The sequence below is a fragment of the Petromyzon marinus genome, chromosome 30, assembly GCF_048934315.1.
Source record: "Petromyzon marinus isolate PM22_M1 ecotype Great Lakes invasive population chromosome 30, UKy_Petmar_22M1.pri1.0, whole genome shotgun sequence".
In the NCBI taxonomy this organism is placed as follows: domain Eukaryota; kingdom Metazoa; phylum Chordata; class Hyperoartia; order Petromyzontiformes; family Petromyzontidae; genus Petromyzon; species Petromyzon marinus.
The window spans coordinates 7963268-7983801 of record NC_133696.1 but is presented as its reverse complement, the minus strand read 5'-3'; the positions used below and the strand labels follow the sequence as shown (position 1 = coordinate 7983801).

Here is a 20534-nt window from a genome sequence, read left to right as displayed (position 1 = left end):
AATTGGCTGTGTCGGGTGGTGGCGGGTTTTATCGACACATTTATATATTTACGCGATCTAAACAAAAAAAAACCCCGTTATTATGGATACATAAATGGATTACAGCGGACGATGCAAATCAGTCGGTACGAAGGCGATGAACCGTACAAGCGAGACAAACAATGCCAATGAGAGGGCGCTACGCAAGAGAAGGGCAATGCAACGAGAGAGAGAGACGGACAGGACGCAAACAGTGATGACGATACGCACAAGAGAGTCGGGACACGTGACACAGAGCAATCGCAACGCACACACTGCAAATGAGACGATACAATCGAAACTACAAATGAGAACATGCACTACACACGAGACAGATTAAATAAACCAAATAACTCAATTCTTGAATCGATCCGTGGCTCTGAATCATGACAATTAATCATTTTCACCGGAGGTTGGGTGGACGCGGGATAATTGTTAATTACCAGACGGACACGCAGGACGGTGGCGTTCGATCTGACACGGTGGCTTGGTGGCGTCTGAGCGATGGTTCGATTCCTATCCAGGCCACCATCCTGAATTCAGGGTGAAACGAATTACCAAGGCAATGATGTGTACGTTACAGAAATGCCACTTAGACACACAGACACAGAGATAGACGGATAGACTGACGAATAGACCAACACACACACTTAGATAGATGTATAGATTTACAGACAGACCGGGTTAGATCGTTGCGGACATCTTACGGCCGCCCCCCGTTCTCGCCGCGCGTCGTGCGCGATCGTTGGCAGCTCCGTGCGAACTCTTAGCCGAGAGGGATAATTGCGCGATTGGCCATCTCTGAGACACGACGGCCAAACCCACTCACATTAGAGGCTGCCACAGCACCGTGTCACGGACAGGAGAAATAAATCTGCCTGCAAAGGGGCCGGGGGCCAGTGACGTAGCTACCGAGTGGTGTTGCGGGCGGTGCAATTACACCAGGGGCCCAGTGGGCTGGAAGGGGCCCAGGCATCAGGCTTTCGAAGAGTGGGGAGAAATTGGACAGGGGAGATATCATTCTATTCCTTGCACCAGGGCCCATGCCAACCACGCTACGCCACCGATACAGTAACACGGATATGACAAGGTCAGCTTTATTGGTTTTTCATTAACCCTGCCATGTAGCTTGGTGTGGAAGGGGGGGGGGATAGACAACAGGTGACATTTTGGGCATTGGACATTCTTCATAGCAGTGGCATTAAAAATGGTGACGTCGGCAGTACAATAATAACGGGAATCAGAATATTCTTTGCATGTCAAGATGGCATTTGCAATATTCGCAGCACTTTAGTCAATCCAATGCTGACTGTGTCGGTCACGGGGGCTGTCCGTCGATACTTCACTACGCTGGCCGACGTGCGTGGGCGAAGTGGGTGCACTAAATCAATTCAGATATTACTCCGCCACTGACGTTAACAGTGGCCAGGGAATCGACCTCACGCTGCCGGTACCTTAGTGCGGTGTGTGTGCTACACATTGTGTCACCGCTCCACCCTGAGCGCATTCATTGTCGGGGTCGGGTGGGGTTAAGAGGCCCATGGTTGTCCTGGTGCTGACAGAAGTGGCCTCGTCAGCCATGACCAGGTTAGGGCATCAACTGGCGACCTCCTATAGAGTTCCCTGCCGCTGCTGGTCGTGGTGGTGACCCGCCCATACGGGACATGTGTGATAAACAGCTTCTGATTCTGGTGCTTGCGGCTAGGACACACATGGCTTGTACCACACCTAGTCGGCTTAGCCCACCATACTATTATCCCGTAACGAATGTCTGGAGGTGCCCTGTGGATGTAGACGCTTCCAATTTGTTCCCCAACATTCGAATTGGTACGAATATATATATAAAAAAAATCGTGCCTCGAAACGAAATTTCGGACGATGCGAATGTTTTATTGTTTTCTGAGCCATCTGAAAACATTACGTCATAGGAAGTATGGCCATGACGTCATGCAAGTGACTAGAGTACGATATGTACAGCACCGTCTAACGCGGTGTGCACTGCCTAAGCTCGTTTCACTTCTTTCCGGTCAAGGCCACTTCTCTCTCTGATTGGAGTTTGTTCTCTGGTGCACGGAAGCTCCTTCCTCTTTTCTCCATCGGCGTGAATTCCCAGCAATCTTCTTTCCACACCTTCCACCATTTGTTGTCCCACGCCCGTTGTCAGCGTTTGCAGATCCGCATGCCCACGGCAGGCAACGATGCCACAGACCGAAGACTCCGCGTTGTTTTTCTTGCCACAGTGGCGCAGCAGAAATTCCCACCTGGGACTCCTCTCAACCTCTCTCCACAGCCAGCTCATTGCGTGTCCATCATCACTGTCACATACCTGGCAACCCCCCTTATCAGCTTATTACAGACCAATTCAGACCTTACTGGTCACCCCCTACCCCTTATAAATCTCAACGTTCAAACAAATGGACACATTTTTTTTGCCCGTATTGAAACGGCTGCACGCCGTATGGATCTGAAAACTCAATTTCCCTGTACAAGAATACGGGGTAAACCGTATGGGTTGACAGCTGTGTCAGATCCATCATCACTGTGTCACTGCTGCTGCTGTGTGATTTACTGATGGTGGTGGTGATGATCATTGCATCACCTGGAGACCAATCCCCTTAACGGAGAGGAGTGACATTTTCGTCAGCACTTAATCCCATGGGTTTTCTCTGGGTGCTCCGGTTTCCATCCACGTGTATAAGCACTCACGAGCTGGCTCAAAACCATATTCGTCTATAGAAGACCACCGCACGAAACGTCGCCGATTACTGTATTTCCGTCTTCTTTTAAGGCAGTGTTGATGAGTGTGTTGAGTTAAAAAAAAACTTACGTAAAGGACTTTCAGAGCTTGGGCAATTGTCGGTATCGTCGGCTCACCGTCCGACTGCTGATGCCTTCCAGCTTGGTCTGCGGTTCATGCTCGGCGATTGTGAGACGTTAAATTGACGTGAACAACGACGCTATATATATACACACACACACAACTACACCACGTGATTATTATTAATCATCAACAATGGCTCGACTTGACGATAGACCTTTCGACGGGCTGTTTTCACGCTTCGCAGGAGGAGGCTGTTTCCATACCTGTCAAACCCTTATCAGTGCCCTACCTTATTACAGAGAAATTCAGACCGTGTTGGTCACCCCGTGCCCCTTATAAATCTCAACGTTCACAAGGGAGAAACACAAACAAATATACAAACTTTTTTTTGCCCGTATTGAAACGGCTGTACGTCGTATGATTTCCCCGTGCAAGAATACGGGGTAAACCGTGCGGGGTTGACAGCTGTGCTGTCCTGCATTCTCCTACGCATCTCGTTTACCCCCGACCCACACCCGTGCCTCGCTACTGACGACGCAACACCCACGGCACGATGCTCCTCACTCATCGCACGCGAATTCTCCGGGAACCCGACGCCAGATGGCCCGGGACAGGCGTGAGACAGCCTCCGCTCGCGCCTACACTGCACGTGGCCTGTTAATGCGGCGCCGTATTGGTGTCATTATTTCGCTTGTTTACCCAGGACAGCCTCAACTACGGTTATTTATTTTTAACAGGAGGGTCCTGCCAAGCTTTCGCAGTAGGGGGTGGGGTGCAATGTTGCTACGTGTAATCCCAATTGAGTAATTTGCAGGTTTTCCTTTTCAACACTTGAGTTGAACCAGAGAATTGGTGGATCATGCAAATTCGTGGAACTCCCTTTGTAAGGGCGTAATGCTTTCAATCTCCTGGCCAACCAGGGTATTGTAGTACAGTAAGTGGGTTTCATTTTCATCTGTATTCCATCTGTACAGTATTCTACGGGAATTGAGTGTTTCCTGGCTACCACGCGTGCGTTTTCCCTGAGTTATCCTGTTTTCTCCCACGCATTCATGGAATTAACCTAACATCCCGATATAGGACCGCAGAACTTGGGCAATTGTTGGTGACCGCTTCTGGCTGCCGTTCCAAGCATTCGTTGGTGGTTTCCCGTGTCTCCGTGCGCTTTTGAGATGACATTTGTGTGAATGACGCTGCGTAAGAATAATAGAGAATTATTATTTAAAACAGCGGGGTTTAAAACGTGGCTACAGCCAGGGGTCACGGTTCCACGTCTCCCGACGCCGCCGAAACGCGCCTAATGCAGCGTCAGAGCGGCCACTGCCCGGACGCTTAATATTTAATGACGCTTCATTCTGAGCAGAGCGAGCTTTGATTTTTCCACTGATCCCGTCGTGGGGGGGGGGGGGGGGGGGTTGCACGGGGAGAGAAGGAGGGGCGGTGATGGGGGGTGGGCGGAGATGGAAAGAAGGCGGCTGGAACGGAGGAGGACGAGGGAGGGATGGAGGGTCAGGGACGAGAGGTTCGGGGAAGAGAGGGAGGGAGGCAATGGGGGGGGGGGGGGAGATGAAGAGAAGGAGGCTGAGATGGAGAGGCAGCAAGGGAAAGATGGCGGGTCAGGGGAGGGAGGAAGGGGAATGTGGTAGAGAAGGAGAAAGGAACAGATGGAGTCAGGAGGCTGTGAGGTAGGCACCATTAGTGGAGGCAGATGAGGATCGTTGATTATGGAGTGTCTGCATTCTGAAACTGTTGAATTTCCAATGCACAAGTTAAGAGTGAAAATGTTGCTTTGTTCTGCAAGCGAAGCTTAGTCTTGAGATACAATTATCATCGTCACCACCACCGCTTGGTTGAGTGAAGGTGAATGCATCACAGAGCGCACAGCTCAGGTGAGCATGAAGTGGACACTCTCGCAGTCACAGCAGGCTTTGCTGCTGCCCGGAAAACTCTTTGAGATGTGGCGGTGGTTGGTGGTGGTGGAGGAGGTGGCAGCGATGGTATGTTTGCAGCTACCCGTTGCGAGCGTGACTCCTTAAGCCATCCCGTGACCTTACAGCGGAGCTCAGCTGTCCAACGCGAATTGCTATCAATTACGAGTCTTAATCTCGATTTGCAGCTTTCGTCACTGCAGGAATCCATACTAATTGGTTCTTTCGGTGAAGTCACGTAGGTATAAAAATAATAGATCACAACGTTTCGATCGCAACACAAGCAGCCGTCATCAGGTGAGACAAATACAGTAGGAGAACTGTTGTCAGCAGTTCTCCTGCTGTGTTTGTCTCACCTGATGACGGCTGCTTGTGTTGCGATCGAAACATCGTGATTTATACATTTTCTCTCTACGTGACTTCACCAAAAGAACCAAAGAGTATAATTACGAGTCTTGTTTTCGGCCCGGGGAGTTGTTCTGCCGTAGCCGCGCTCGGAGCGCGTAATTAATAAATGGGGGACGGAATCTTCGACGTTGCTCCTGGGAGACGAGCGGGAGGATCTGAATATTACAGCTCTCGCGGTCCCCATGGGACTGTCGATAAAAGTAAGCGGGCTTGGGCAGGATACGTCAGAGGGCATGTACTGGAGGGGTAATGGGCAATTGTTGAGATCGGGGCTTGATTTTAGCCGGGGTCTGTCTCGGCCCGGCAGATATCTCAGTCCCCTGCACACCACATCAAGTATACCTCTTTTTATGAACATGGCCGCTACGAGTCACATGCCATATACGCTAGTCTTCCAGCTACTCGGGAAGAAGAAACAAAAATATCCACCAGCACACCACATCCAGTATGCTTCACGCTACAGCTGCGGCTACGACAAGTCACGCGCATCCTACTCCAGTCTACCAGCGACGCAGACGACGTTCAGCGAGAAATGAAGCCCTGGTCGAGACTGGTGATGGAATGGCAGCCCAAGAAAAAAGAGAATGGCCCGAGGGGAGAAGCCGCAGTGGAGATGGCGCGCTGAGGTCACGCGCAGGAGTGAGATGGGCCGTGGCATCGCACAGAGAGTGCCCTGGATCGGTCTGTGCTGTTATTTCTGTGTCTCCATCTCCCCACATGCGTGGTGGGGTTTCTCCAGGTACTCTGCTTTACTCCCACAGCCAAACAACCCAATGCGGAATCCTCTTGAAAACAAAGTCTTGTGATTCAGTGAGGGTTTCATAGTTACATTTGTTATTATTACCGTAGAACTATGACGGATGGCGACTGTACGTGGATGCCTTCATCCAGCAGTAGATAGATAATGCCTCACGCCGATGATGAATGCGACCCAGCACCTGCTAAGCTGCTCTCGCTGTGTGTCGTGTCGCTGCGGTGGTGTCAGGCGACGCAAAGGCAAAGATCCCCTGCGTAGCTTTAACATACAGTTGGGGCAAGTGCCGTTAGCGATCTTTTATCTTATTGGTCGGCGCGTGTCTCTGCGGTGGTGTCGGTCAACGCGTGTCTCTGCGGTGCTGTCGGTCAACGCGTGTCTCTGCGATGGTGTCGGTCAACGCGTGTCTCTGCGGTAGTGTCGGTCAACGCGTGTCTCTGTGGTGGTGTCGGTCAACGCGTGTCTCTGTGGTGGTGTCGGTCAACGCGTGTCTCTGTGGTGGTGTCGGTCAACGCGTGTCTCTGTGGTGGTGTCGGTCAACGCGTGTCTCTCCGGTGCTGTCGGTCAACGCGTGTCTCTCCGGTGCTGTCGGTCAACGCGTGTCGGTTTTGGGCTGGGGGGATCAATACAGGTGCACTGCCAAGCCTTGCGGGCACCATTATCCCAAATGAGCTCCGAGACCTCTCACCTCTCTCCTCCTCCTCTTTGCTCACCTCTCCGCTCACTTCCGCGCTCCTCCATACTCACCCCCCATCGTCTCCCCGCTCACCTTACCTCCATCACTCGCTCCCTCTTCTTGCCACTCTACCACCCATCCACTACCGCTTCCCTTCTCACTCCCTCCAAGTCCCTCCACTCTCCCACCTCCATCACACGCTCCGTCGTTCTCCGCTCGATCCCTCTCACCACCACTCACCAGGCAACATCTCCGCACCACTCCCCGTACTTCCATCACACGCTCACATCGTTCTCCGTTCCGCTCTCTCTGTCCCTTCTCCGCCTACTGCCCCACCTCTCTGTATACTTCTCCTATCTCCATCGTAACTCGAACGGGAGAACACAATCTCTAGGGGTGGTGGGGGGGGTATCTTGGCATTAGCGGGGTGCAGTGGGCTCAGAATATTTAAAACGCGTAAATACACGGATTCAGAAACGAATTTATTCCCGACCGCAATTAACGATAGTTTCGCGATGTGGGCTTTTAGGAAGCAACTTTACTATTCAGACGCAAAATGTTGTTGTTGTTTTTGGTCTCCAAAAAATATAAAACGGAAGAGCATCCTTCACCGCTCTCTTCCACGTTCATCGTACGGATGAAACAAATTATTTAATCATGATTGTTTTTCAAAATATATAACATTTAAAAAAAAATTACTCCGAGCTTCTAAGCGGAAGCCCCGGGCCACGATGTTAATTAAAATAATGACGCATCCCGCGCACCTCTCGATGAACGAAGCTACAGACACCGTTTCTTGTTGTTGTTGTTAAAACTCGACGTGCTCCTTCCCGCGCTATTTCTGGCGGCACCGATGGCAGAGAGAGAGAGAGAATCACGCGCGATTCAGCCGCCTTGTCAACACGTGAACATCGCCTAACGAGTCCCGAGACTCCGACAAAATGAACCGTCTATCTTTCGCGACCGTGTACAGCGCCGAAATCTGACGACGTCGCTCCACGCGCCCTGGGGGGCACGGCGTTGTCCTAGCCCAAAACGACGATCTCCGCGTTCCTTTTTCTGTTCTGTCGGTGGCAATTCCAAAGCATGCATCTCCCCGCTCTTCCCTCGCGTACTTGTCAACCGTTGGTTTACGTTCCTTGTCAGGGTGGACGTTTCTGGACCACGTCACTGTCGAACAGCACGCGGTGCAACCCCAGAGGGACCCAAAACAATTTATTTTTCTCCAGGAGGGTACCCGCTATGGGGCATGCATACAGTGACTCCGTTGTTTATTTTGACATTTGCATGTTTTTAATGTCCACGCGTGGGCCGAGGAATGGGTCGTGTTCGAGAGAACACGTCCACTGAGGAGATCGAGCAATGCAATCGTGAGCTCGTGTGGAGGTGCTGGGTGGATTAGGACATTGCAGGATCGTGAGATCGTGGTGGCTTTGGCGGGGCGGGGGGGGCCTTCATCCAGCAGTCGATAGATCATGTTCGATGATGATGATGATGATACATGCAGGGGTCAACTTGTGTGCCCTGAGATAGCTTGCATGTGAGAAGGTAATACAGATTTGTAAACAACCTACTCCTTGCTACGCCTCACACAGGCTGAATCTCAGCATGAGTCACCAACCTCGCTTACAATTCGGTCGATGCGGGACATGCTGAATCATCAAACCCAAATCATATTCGAATTACTGTATATTCAAATAATATATTTTTTATTTTCTTCCAATTGTGATATCAACATCACGTGATAAAAAAGCATCAAATTGGGTAGAGTGAGCAATGTAACACAACCCTGTGGAACCTGACATTGCAGAACTATTTCTGGGGCCCAGGCAATTGCCTCTCATTCACAATGGGTTGTGTAGCCTTCTCACGTGTCCTGTCATGGAGGTGATCGTCGCATGGTAAACAAACCAATTATATATTTATTTAGTACCCAGAACTCTCATGTACTGATTTGAGTGAGAACCTAAACTGGAGAACTCGCTTTTGGATGAAACGCAGAGTCGAGCCCAGGTTCTCAGTGGTGCTGGCTCGCTGTCTCTGACACAGTGCGCCTGAATTAAGTGAACATCTAAATTTCACAAACAGTGAAACCTCGGATTGCGAGTAACTTGGTCTGCGAGTGTTTTGCAAGACGAGCAAAAATTGTAAATAAATAATAATTTGATAAACGAGCGATGTCTTGCAATACGAGCAGTACGTAGAGTATACGCTTTGTCTGCCGAGCGTCACGTGATCACAACTGAGACAATGGTTCTTCTCTCTCTCTCTCTCGCTGCGGGATTGTGGGTAATCATCTCCCATGCTCGGTCTCAGTCGGCGTGCCTCACTCGTATAGTCAACATCCGTGCGAGCGTATACTGTTTACTATAGTACTATAGTGTTGTGACCACGTTTATACTGTTTACTACAGTACTATAGTGGTGTGACCACGTGTATACTGTTTACTATAGTGTTGTGACCACGTGTATACTGTTTACTATAGTGTTGTGACCACGTGTGTGTGGTAAAGCATTTTTTATTTTGTGTCCAAGTGTAGTGACTGTTCTTTAGTAACTGTACTGCAAGTGAAAGTCGTCCTACACAATAACCCTCCTCTCTCTCGTCTCCCTCACACCAGCCACGATTAAATGTAATTAATGAATCTGATTATTTTATATTAAATTTTAATAATAAAAATATAAAAAAGATATTTTGTATTAATCATTTTTATATGAATAAAGTATTTTTGGGTTGTGGAACGAATCATCTGAGTTTCCATTATTTCTTTTACGAGTGCTTTGGATTACGAGCACGTTTCCGGAACGAATTATGCTCGCAATCCAAGATTTCACTTTATTTTCTTTCTCCAGCAATGAATGAGCGGGCTGAAGCCGCCAACTGATGACGCTTGCGAACTCAGCTTTGGATAAAACCTGGAATCGAACTCACAGCCCCGCTTTGAGCCGTCAGACCCACCTCGACCTCATTCGTATCAAAGGCTCCCGAAAACGCATCACGTCCTCCTGCGGTTGAACACGCAGGAGCCTTTCCTTACCAATATCATCCAAAGAGAGGGTGTTTTGTTGGGTTAGATCGTGTAAATATAAATGCGCCATTAAAGCCCTCCACCACCCGACACAGCCAAGTTGCTCCCGTAAACAGAACGCGGCCAATTCGTCACGAGTACAGCACACCGGTGTGTTGGAGTGCAAAGCCACAACATTTACAATCTGAGTACGACGTTTCGCCGGTAATTGCGACTAGCTTCATCAGGCGACAGCCAGATTTAGTATAGAAATCCTCCTGCTTCGTTACCTTAAATAGAGGGACAGATGTGATGATGTAACTTGTGAGCCCTTCACGTGGGAAGGCGGTGTGGGGGGGGGGGGGGGGTAATTCATGAATGCAAATAAATGACAGTGAATATCCATTACCGCTCGGGTTATTCATTCTCCATTCTCCTCCGTACGAAGCCGGCGAATAACGAGCGGCGATTAATCAAAAGAAATTCACGCCGCCCGGTTTGAACACAACCGATTCCAACCGCATTGGCGTGCTCGCAGCAAACCCCCACGGCCAAACCCGACAGCTGCAATCAACGAGTGAATTACAGATTCCCGCATCGATGACCCACGGCACACGAGGCAGGCCAAGAGAGGGAGATTTCGCAAGCGGGGAGTCCGCGGCGCGGTATTGAACTTGTCTCCCGCCCCGCGTCCGTCCATCGCTCTTTGGGATTTATGCGAGCGTCAGCCGGCCGGCGATTTTATATATATGTGGGGCCCATGAAGTCTGACCGCCTCCTTGCACCGCCGCCATCGGAGTATTGACCGGCGCTCTCCCTCCAGAGAAATTTATTTTACCAACGTGGGGCACGTGAGCTCGCCTCCAGAGGCACACGTGGGCCAGTTACGGCGACTATTTCTCGCGCGAGTGCGTGTGTGTGTGAGCGCGCGCGTGTGAGCACGTGCGTTATAGTGAATGTCACGTGGTGGGAGCTCTCAACGCACGACCGGACGGTCTTGAAGTTATCATCATCGTCGTCGTCGTCATTATTTGCGATCATCATCAGTATCATCGTCACTTTCGTCGTCGTCACCACCACCATCATCATCATCGTCGTCACCATCGCCGAATCCACAAACACCACCATCATTATCATCACTTCCACCACTATCACCATCACTGTCATGATCATCACTACCACTATCACTACTGCCCCCATCATCATCATCATCATCATTTCTCTGGGTTTGATGAAATAAGTATCACTGGTTTATGTTAGATAAATGTGGAATTCCCCTCACTGCCACAGGACATCCCATGGGAACAAGCATTGCACCGTGCTTGTGTGAGCAAAGAGAGGCTTTCGACAGGGGCTGGACAAAACGCAAAACAAATACTCATCCATCCACACGGACGGTAGCGAACGTCGCCCCCACGTGCCCGTCACGGTTTATCATCATTCTGCCTCCTCTTCGGCCTGGCCCTCGGCGCCACGGAACGATCACCAACGCGCAAAAGGGGGGCGACGTCCAATCAGCGACTTGCGAGGTCAAGTACTTGACTCGACATTCGACGTGCTGTTGGGCGCAGAGGTTAAACGCGCGCCGCGCCCACTGACACGCTGGTTTTGGCAGCCCATTTGCGCACAGTGACGCACAGACACGGGCGCATCGCAGGGCCAAGCGGTAACCACCCGTAACGTCCCACCAGCGTGGCGGCTTGTGAGGTTAAAACCATTCCGTCCCCGCCACCAAACCACTCAAAATCAACTGAAGACCACGGGCCTGCCTTGGGGTGAAGCAGAGAAAGCTCTGACAAAAGTACCGTCTGGCACGGCGTGGGCTTGTTGCGGCCTGATGCTCCGCAGGGAGCAGAGAGGAGTAAGTCAGTCACCGACACCAAGACGGCTTGCTAGAACCAATTTGCGAGTTCACCACGACACCACCACCGCCGCCGCAGCCCGAGGTGGCTCCAAGGCCAAGAGAAGATGGCCTTCTCACTCCCAGCGGCCTCTCCCCCCGACCCACCCCAACGTAGAGTGGCCGACAGAAGTCGCGGCCGTTAATCTGCTCGCTGTGGGAGGGAGGGAGGGAGGCATCCCGTATCCCGCTCAAGGCGCCGTCACATCCTCTTCGTCTCGGCTCGTCCGCCCTAATCCTCATTAAAGCCAGGCCCGCGGAACAGCGGTGATAGGAACCTGCTCTGCCCGCAACCATCACCAACCCTCCCTTTCAAGGCGCCCAAATAAAAAAAATGGGTGCATTTCATCAATTTTTTTTGTGTGTGCTTGTGAATAAAAAGCAATCCTGCGGGGTCGTGCGGGGTCGTGCGCTGATAAACAGGTTCCCGCTTCCGAAAACAATTAGATTTTTTTTGGTCCTCGTTTAACAGCTTCCCCAAGAATTAAATACACAGATTCGAAATGAAAGAACAGCAGCGTCAGTAGGACGTGACTGATTCCCTTGATGCAGGAGGCAAACGTGTCCGTGTTTAGGCAGGGTATGTCCTCGTTTAGCGCGGTAGATGCGTTCCTGAGTAGTGCTGCGTCAAGTCGAAAACCGCGTTTTAGCGACAGCAATTTCCCCATAAATGCCGTGACCATGAAGTTTGGCGAGATATGATGTACTACTAGGCACACGCATAATTGAGGGTACGCCGCTGCGTTACTGTATCGTTCCGTGTACTGAATCCCACTGCTCAGCCACGCAGCTCAAGAAAGCAGTTCGTCGTTGACGGCTCAGAAACCGCGTTAGAGCGGTGCGCGTGTGCTTATGTGTGTTTGTGTGCATGAGTTTGTGTGTGTACAGTAGTAGGATAGTGGTTAGCGCGCTGCATTGCAAAGCTGGCTACCCCGGTTTGATTCCCGCTCACGGCCAACACTGGTGACGATTATCTGAACAATTTCTGGGCCTCTCCTAGGTCGACTCAGCCTCAAATGAGTCCCTGGTGGGATGTGTAAACATCACCACTGGGGAGACAAAGGCGGCCGGGCGTGGTGTTGGCCACCCACCTCTCTCTTGTGTGCCGTGCCGGCCTTCATAGGTGCTGCTCGCTAGCAACACTTGCTCCTAAAGTCTGTTAAGGCTACACGGGGAATGTTTTTGTGTATGCATAGCCGCAGAAGACTGTAGGGGCAAGTGCTGCATGCGAACACCAATGAAGGCCGACACGGCACGCGAAGGAGGATGTGGGAGGCCAGCATCACGCCTGGCAGCCTTTGTCTTCCTCGTGGCGATGTTTACGCATCGAACCGGGTACTCATTTGAGACTGAGTCGACCTAGGAGAGGCCCAGGACCGCCTCAAGTAATCGTCGCCGGTGTCGGCCATGAGCAAGGATCGAACCCGTGCGGGCCGAGTTAGAAGCGCAGCGCGCTTGCCACCACACTGCCGCTCCACAAACATCCACACGCACGCATTTTAATCATCGCCGTTATATTTGCCTTAACAGGTCAGTCGGAAGCACCCCGGGTCAACACAAACAGAGGCCGCTTTACGGAGAGGCATTTCTCCGGGTCACTGGAGGAGGGATCGGTGGATTGCGGGTGTCGATCCGCAATTGATTTGGATTCCGAGTCCGGCTTTGACGCCCGCAATGAAACGTTCGGCTGCTGGGTTTGTGTGAATGCAGGCGTCGCCGGTTCACACGTGTTCTTGTCGCGACTCCAACTGCCGACAGAGACGCGATAGCTTGCAAATCCGCAGAGGTAAAGGCGCAGCACCGCAATGGCTTGCTCACGCCACTGCTGGCGACGGGCCTCCACAACAGCAAGTTACGGGCAGACTGCCTCCATCAGGGGCATGTTTGGCCGTGTTGTTTTACGCTGGGCAGTCCGTCCTTGGAGAGGTGGGCGTCTGTTCTTCGCCAACACCGTGGCACGTTGAAAAAAGCGGGCAAAAATTTTCGACGATTTTATGTTTGCATAAAAAAAAACTGCGAACGTTTTGCTTTTGACAATCACAGGCCGCCTTTGTCTCCCCCAGTGCTGATGTTCACTTACTGAAGGCTGAGTCGCCCTATATATAGGAGCCGCCAGGCCCCATGCAGAAAATCTCCACTTCTGTTGGTCGCGAGCGAGAATCGAATTTGGGTCGCTGGACCGGATGCGCAGCGCAGCAAACCACTACACTGCCACTCCCCAAAAAAAGACAAATTACTCCCCCGTATGGCCTTTAACAGACTTGTTGGTGGCAAGTGCTGTCAGCCAGCGATTACCGATGAAAGCCGGCACGGCACACGATGGGGTGGGTGGCCAACACAACGCCCGGCGCGATGCTTACACACCGCACCAGGTACTCATTTTAGGTTGAGTCGACCTAGGGGAGGCCCAGGACTAGCACAGATAATCTTCACTGGAGTTGACCTTGAATAGGAATCGAACCCGGGTCGCCGAGTTCGTAGCGCAGCCCGCTAACCACTACACTTCTGCTCCCTACTAACACTCAAAGACAAAGATCCCCCGTATAGCCTGGACAGAATGTTGGGGCAAGTGATGTTAGCCAGCACCTATGAAGGCCGTCAAGGCACAATAGGGGGTGGGTGGTCAACACCACGCCCGGCCGCCTTTGTCTCCCCAGTGGTGATGTTTACACACCACACCAGGTACTCATTTAAGGCTGAGTCGATCACGAGTGCACACCCACACACACATACACCACTCAAATGACATACGCACACACAGACAAGGGCAGTGGAAGAGAATCAGACGCGACCTCTGTAAATTCCGCGCATGCTGCTTAAAAGGCACGGCGATAACGATACGTCCAAAATATCCCAAGCACGGGGAAAAACATTACGTCGGTGTGGTGAGTTCCACGGCTGGCAAGCACACAACTCAATAATTTTTCGATGACTCCCAAATAAAATTAAACGGGAGGAGAGCTGTTGTTCCCCGTACGAGAAAGACATCAGCGGATAGACTTAACAGCCTGTCATATCTACGTCTGGACATGGCCAAGAATACCATCAACGGCCGACTCAATATCACGACTAAGGACTCTTCACTGGAAGGTGTCATTAAAATAATAACAATTAAGTGACCATGCAATAAATAAAAGCGGGTCTGCAGATATCGAAAATCGGACTCGGTTAGCACGACTTTGCAAGGACAAATGTCAAACACGTACGCGCGTACCCACACATGCACACACGCGCGCGTGCGAACACTCACACACGTAGCCAGCGTATAGCCTGGACAGACTGTTGGGCAAAGTGCTGTTAGAGAGCACCTATTAGGGCCAGAACGGCACACAACACACAAGCACCACGCAACCCCACCCGGACACCTTTGTCTCTCCAGTGCTGATAGGCGCACCGGGTGCTCATTCAAGGCTAAGGGGAGACCCAGGGCAGCTTTGAATAATGCCGCTCACCACTGATGGTAGCCGGGGCTGAGAATCGCTTCTAACACTCAATGCACACACAAGCGAGTTTAGTATGGGCGATACAACTACTACATATACGCATAATATTCTACAGACCTCTGTTAATCCACTGCTGGATGATTGCCTCCCAATGCCGTATCAATGGTGGTGGTGGGTGGGTGGGAGTGGGGGCGGTGGGTGTTGGAGCATACTTCACGACGTTGGTCAGTTAGTCAGTGCAGGTTGGTGAAAGGTGGGATGGATATTAGCCATGATCAGCGAACATATATCACTCGATCATTAATGTTGGCCGTGCCCGGAATACGAACTCAGGTGGCCGGGTTCAAATCGCAGTGCTCCAACCACGGCACCACCGCTCCCCACGCAGTCGCGGTCACCGCTCCCCATAATACACCGCCGGCGGGAGAGCCCCGCGAGAGGGTATTTGGCCTACTCTTCCACGATGGCCACGTGTCTTGAAAATAAAAGCGGGTGGAACCACACTCAACCCCGCAACACACGCGCGATCTGCAGAGCGACTCAACGACGGCGGTGCACTCATTGATAGTGCTCGGTTCGCAAGAGGTGTGTGTGTGTGGGGGGGGCGGTGGGGGTTAAGAAACTTCCCAAGTTTGTTTTGTTCTTCAACTACCGCACCGGGAGATCGGATCGAACCGGCGGCCTTTGAAATTGCAGGTACGGAACGCTGCTGGGCATGAACTCAGGAGTCCCGGGTTCACATCACAGTGCGTCGCAACCACTGCGCCACCGCTCCCAAGAATACAACAGCATGCATTATATGATAATAATAATAACAGTGATGATAAATAATAATAACAGTAATAACAAATGAGATGTAATGTCAATTCTCACCGGCTGAGGCGAGGCACCCGGTGAGAGTCGCCTCGCTGGAGTCGCAGCCCACCGACTGTCCCCCGCGCCTGCTCCTCCGCACCCTGCGATGTCCTCTTCCACGCCCCTCTTCTCCCAGTCCCAGTCCCCCACTCTCTCTCTCTCTCACTCTCTCACTCCCCTTCTCCCACTCTCTCTCTCCCACTCCCCGTCTCCCACTCTCTCTCTCTCTCCCACTCCCCGTCTCCCACTCTCTCTCTCCCCGTCTCCCACTCTCTCTCTCTCTCCCCGTCTCCCACTCTCTCTCTCTACCACTCCCAGCTCCCCCCACTATCTCTCTCTCCCAGTCCCCGTCTCCCACTCTCTATCTCTCACTCCCCTTCTCCCCGTCTCCCACTCTCTCTCTCTCTCCCCGTCTCCCCGTCTCCCACTCTCTCTCTCCCACTCCCTGTCTCCCAGTCCCCCACTCTCTCTCTCTCTCTCCCACTCCCCGTCTCCCAGTCCCCCACTCTCTCTCTCTCTCTCCCACTCCCCTTCTCCCAGCCTCTCTCTCTCTCCCACTCCCCGTATCCCACTCTCTCTCTCTCTCTCTCACTCCCCTTCTCCCAGCCTCTCTCTCTCTCTCCCACTCCCCTTTTCCCAGCCCCCCACACTCTCTCTCTCCGTCTCCCAGCCCCCCACACACTCTCTCTCCCACTCCCCTTCTCCCAGTCCCCCACTCTCTCTCTCTCTCCCACTCCCCGTCCCCCACTCTCTCTCTCTCCCACTCCCCTTCTCCCAGCCTCTCTCTCTCTCTTCACGACCAACCACCCTGAACTGGGAGTGCTGAACAAGAGATGGACGTGATGCGGTGGGGTAACGGTTGCTGGGATGAGAGAGCGAGGAGTGAGGGAGGAGTGAGGGAGTTGAAGGTGGGGACGGCGGGAGGGGAAAGGGAGCGAGGGAGGAGCAGGAATGGGTGGATGCGGCGGTGGCGAGAGAGGTGGGAAGTCGATTGAGAGAAAGAAGACAGAGAGAGAGAGAGCTTAGGTTTTTTTTTGGGGGGGGGGGGGAGGGATTTAGGGAGCAGACGGGAATAGTGGAGCTCACGTGACGCGATTGATTCAATGTCCACACAGAGGTTCATTTTAACAAATCTTTTACAATTCTTGGTCAGTCGGATCTCCCCTTTCCCTCTCTCTATCGGCCTCTCTCACCCTGAATCTCTCTATCGGTTGCCAGCTCTCTTCTCACTACGAAACGTCATCACTATCATTGTCGGTCACGATCAATCCACCGATGGATGAGGACATCTATGACCTCACCAAGGTACTCGTTGACGCTTGAGTCGACATCGGCGAGGCTTAGGGACCGGTGCAGCTAAGACACGCGCGGGCACTCGAGATTCACTGACGTTGTGCGTCAATATCGTGGTCTGGAATGGACCTTGGGTGGCCGAGTTGTGAGCGCACCATCGCTACCCGCACAACAATATCCACCGCCATTCGCCACTAAGTGGTGGCGACGACACCACGGTGACTGCGCCAGGGTAAGCTGCACATTGAGGTCACCGCACAGACCCAGGTGCCGTGAGTCCACTGACTTGAAATGACTGGCGGATGCAGCGACTCTGCTCCATATTGTGCCAAATCGCACAGGAGGGAGCGTCGCTCTTCCTGTCGCCTGCTGCTGTTGGAGGGCGACCGCATCCAACTTGTCCAGCAGCGTCGTTCACGAACGCCCTCCACAGAGGCCGATCTTGACACCGTTGTGACCGGCCATCGGCAAATCCACTAAGATCCGTATCCTTCTGGACCACAGCGGTCCATCTCTTCTCGAACCCGTGGCACGCCGGTTAAGCCCCTCCCCTCCTCCCTTTAACCCACACACGGGCAAACACACGTACACAATCACACGTAACGAAACACACAATCACGCACAAAACACATATACAAAGACAAATGACACACACAGATGCACCAAAACACAAAGATCCCCCGTATAGCCTTCACAGACCGTTGAGGCAAGTGCTGTTAGCGAGCATCTTTGATAGCCAGCACAGCACACGAGGGGGCGGGCGGTATTGCCTATCACATCACCACGCTCGACCGCCTTTGTCTCCCCAGTGGTGACATTTCACAAACCACACCAGGCACTGCACTCATTCAAGGCTGACTCGACATAGGGGATGCCCAGGACCGGTTCCAGGAGTTGCCACTGTTTATTACAGCACCCGTACGAGGGAATCGAACTCGGGCCGACGGGGTTTTTTTTTCAAAAACATATCGCGCAGTGTGCTAACCGCTGCGCCACCGCTCCCCACAACCGCCACGCTCACGAAAAACACTCTGGCACTTGTGCGCCACTCGCGGTACACATCGGCGGGCTATATAATCTGTGTAGGCGATGTTGGTGCTCGTGTCGTTACTCCAAGGCGAGCGCGGGGCGCATAGAAAACCTCTCCTCGAAATGCAGCGGCAGCGACCGGAGAGTGACTACACGCGGTGCTGCCCGGCCCATTCGTCAAGATGAATAATGGAGATAGACAGCGCGTAGTAGTAGTAGTATTATTATTGTCATCACTAGAGACTGACAGACTGAGGGAGATAGACAGAGCGTAGTCGTAGTAGTATTATTATTATTGTCATCACTAGATACTGACAGATTGAGAGAGATAGACAGAGCGTAGTCGTAGTAGTATTTTTTTTATTATCATCACTAGAGACTAACAGACTGAGAGAGATAGACAGAGCGTAGTAGTAGTATTATTGTCATCACTAGAGACTAACAGACTGAGAGAGATAGACAGAGCGTAGTAGTAGTAGTATTATTGTCATCACTAGAGACTGACAGACTGAGAGAGATAGACAGAGCGTAGTAGTAGTATTATTATTGTCATCACTAGAGACTGACAGACTGAGAGAGATAGACAGAGCGTAGTAGTAGTAGTATTATCATCACTAGATACCGACAGAGAGAGATAGACAGAGCGTAGTAGTCGTAGTAGTATTATTATTGTCATCACTAGAGACTGACAGACTGAGAGAGATAGACAGAGCGTAGTAGTATTATTATTATCATCACTAGAGACTAACAGACTGAGAGAGATAGACAGAGCGTAGTAGTAGTATTATTATTGTCATCACTAGAGACTGACAGACTGAGAGAGATAGACAGAGCGTAGTAGTAGTATTATCATCACTAGATACCGACAGAGAGAGATAGACAGAGCGTAGTAGTCGTAGTAGTATTATTATTGTCATCACTAGAGACTGACAGACTGAGAGAGATAGACAGAGCGTAGTAGTATTATTATTATCATCACTAGAGACTAACAGACTGAGAGAGATAGACAGAGCGTAGTAGTAGTATTATTGTCATCACTAGAGACTGACAGACTGAGAGAGATAGACAGAGCGTAGTAGTAGTATTATTATTGTCATCACTAGAGACTGACAGACTGAGAGAGATAGACAGAGCGTAGTAGTAGTATTATCATCACTAGATACCGACAGAGAGAGATAGACAGAGCGTAGTAGTCGTAGTAGTATTATTATTGTCATCACTAGAGACTGACAGACTGAGGGAGATAGACAGAGCGTAGTAGTAGTATTATTATTGTCATCACTAGAGACTGACAGACTGAGAGAGATAGACAGAGCGTAGTCGTAGTAGTAGTATTATTATCACTAGAGACTGACAGACTGAGAGATATAGACAGAGCGTAGTCGTAGTAGTATTATTATCATCACTAGAGACTGACAGACTGAGAGAGATATACAGAGCGTAGTCGTAGTAGTATTATTATCATCACTAGAGACTGACAGACTGAGAGAGATAGACAGAGCGTAGTCGTAGTAGTATTATTATCATCACTAGAGACTGACAGACTGAGAGAGATACACAGAGCGTAGTAGTAGTATTATTATCATCACTAGATACTGACAGACTGAGAGAGATAGACAGAGCGTAGTAGTAGTAGTATCATTATCATCACTAGAGACTGACAGACTGAGAGAGATAGACAGAGCGTAGTCGTAGTAGTAGTATTATTATCATCACTAGAGACTGACAGAGAGAGATAGACAGAGCGTAGACAGGTTGACAGATGCATTTTAAAGAATAGGGCGGGGGGTGGAAAGAAAGTGGTGCTAGGATCGAGTCAGATATTCCACTACAGGAGTTGTATATTCACCATTGGAACCTCCTTTACCAGTAGCAAAATATGATAATTGTTTTTTTACCCTTTATCTGGCAACAAAACTGACACTTTTTTTCGTTGTATATTCTAAGAGATCCAGCCACTGTTTCATGTGTATCGCATGCGGAGATGACCGGATTTGGAGGGGGGGGGGGGTTACATGTGAAAGAAGGATAAGTTTTGTATGAAAACAAAAATTATTCGGATATTTGTTATCTTCTTCTAGATATTTCCATCAGTAATGAATTTGTGATTTAGAAATTCTGATATTTGTTTTCTTCCTAAGAATAATTTCGCATCTCTCCGCCCCCCCCCCCCCCCCCCCCCCAGATTTTCGGAACCCTTTATATATCTCGTAACAATTTGCCATGTTATAGTGCGAACCATTGTGACGTCGTCACTCGATGTCACGTGCCACCATTCTTTGGCAGGAGAGGCAAGAACGTGACTACGTGACGTCACATTTTCGCATGAATTCGTAATTTTGTTGCGAGGCTTAGAAGTTCCGATTTTCTTCGGATGAACGCTATAATTGTGGCACACTTCA

The 20534-nt window shown here is 50.9% G+C and overlaps 1 protein-coding gene across 1 annotated transcript in view; it reads right to left on the bottom strand.

Moving 5' to 3' along the window:
- Positions 1-15958, bottom strand: part of LOC116947536 (contactin-2-like) — a 93484-nt gene extending 77526 nt beyond the window's left edge. Inside the window, exon 1 of the mRNA XM_032963402.2 lies at positions 15829-15958. The gene's annotated coding sequence lies outside the window, so the exon portion shown is untranslated. The remainder of the gene's footprint in view (positions 1-15828) is intronic.
- Between the last annotated feature and the right edge of the window lie 4576 nt (positions 15959-20534).